We start from the raw sequence: 1,246 nt of genomic DNA, 5'->3' as shown, positions 1-1,246 counted from the left end.
TAGAACTCAAGGCTTCCTGAACTGAGGCCCGGGCACCCTCTCCCTCGCCTCCACTCATAGCAGACTGAGTGGCTCCCTCTGTCACTGTCCTGGGTCTACCTCACTCATGGTACAGGTGACGAAACCAGTTCAAAGCAGGACACGGAGAAATGAGAGACAAGAACACAGTCTCCTGGCACTCTCAGGGTTCGCCGTATTCTCCACCTCAGCATTTGGTAACATTCATGATGTACACTTTGAAATATGTTATTGACACATCTGGCTTAAGTGAGTCCCTACCTCCTTAATCCCTGGGGCCTCCTACGCAGAATGTTTGCTTTGGAGTTGTTGGATGGACGTGGTGAGATGGAGGGCTTCTCGTCAGTTTCCCAGCTGTCTGTCACTCAGTGCCACGTCTTCCCCGGCGATGGGGTCACTCACCATATACAAAGTCTGCCCATTGCAGAGCCCATTAGGAATCAACTGGTGGGGACCCAAAGCCTCTCTACAGCCTACTGGGGAAATCCAGGTGAGCACAATGCAATGACCCTCTCCAACCTGCTTTTTTATCAGACACCAAATCAGACTAAAGCTTTTCATAGTGTTATCACTTACAAATTGGGACTGGTTCTAGCACAGAACATGAAAAATAATGACTTAAATAATGATAAGAATTCCAGAAGTAGGCTGTTACACTGGCACAGGGGGGTCCTGCCAGCTCTTCCCTCTGCTGCCCCTGGTTGTGGCTTTCATCTTTGTGTTAATAAAATAGCTACTGAGCTCCAATCATCATGTCTAACATCCAATTAGGAAAAAGCAGGAGAGGGAAACAAAAGCTAGTCAGCCCACATTAAATAATGTTCTTAGAAGCTCCAGCCTACAGCTGCCATTTATATCTCACTGACCATCCCTGGTTGCAAAGAAGACTGGGAAAAGAAGCTTCTTTGTTAGGCCCATTTCTGCTCTCGAAAATAAAAGAGTTCGACCCTGAATAGCTGCAGCGATCCTGAGAAAGAAGAACAAAGTAGGTGGGATCTCAATACCTGATATCAAGCTGTATTACAAGGCCACTGTTCTCAAAACTGCCTAGTACTGGCACAAGAACAGACATATAGATCAATGGAATAGAATAGAGAACCCAGAAATCGACCCGAACAAATATGCTCAATTAGTATTTGACAAAGGAGGCAAGAACATACAATGGAGTCAAGACAGTCTCTTCAATAAATGGTGTTGGGAAAATTGGACAGATACATGAAAAAAAAAA

General features: G+C 45.4%; 1 long non-coding RNA gene across 1 annotated transcript in view; it reads left to right on the top strand.

Annotated features, from left to right (window-relative positions):
• Positions 1 to 441: 441 nt before the first annotated feature.
• The window catches only part of LOC106728406, an 8,484-nt gene continuing 7,679 nt past the window's right edge, over positions 442 to 1,246 (top strand). The window contains exon 1 of the long non-coding RNA XR_001364710.1: positions 442 to 508. This is a non-coding gene — a long non-coding RNA (uncharacterized LOC106728406). The remainder of the gene's footprint in view (positions 509 to 1,246) is intronic.

The sequence above is a fragment of the Myotis brandtii genome, unplaced genomic scaffold (assembly GCF_000412655.1).
Source record: "Myotis brandtii unplaced genomic scaffold, ASM41265v1 scaffold61, whole genome shotgun sequence".
Taxonomy (NCBI): Eukaryota; Metazoa; Chordata; class Mammalia; order Chiroptera; family Vespertilionidae; genus Myotis; species Myotis brandtii.
This window is presented reverse-complemented; position numbering and strand designations above follow the sequence as displayed.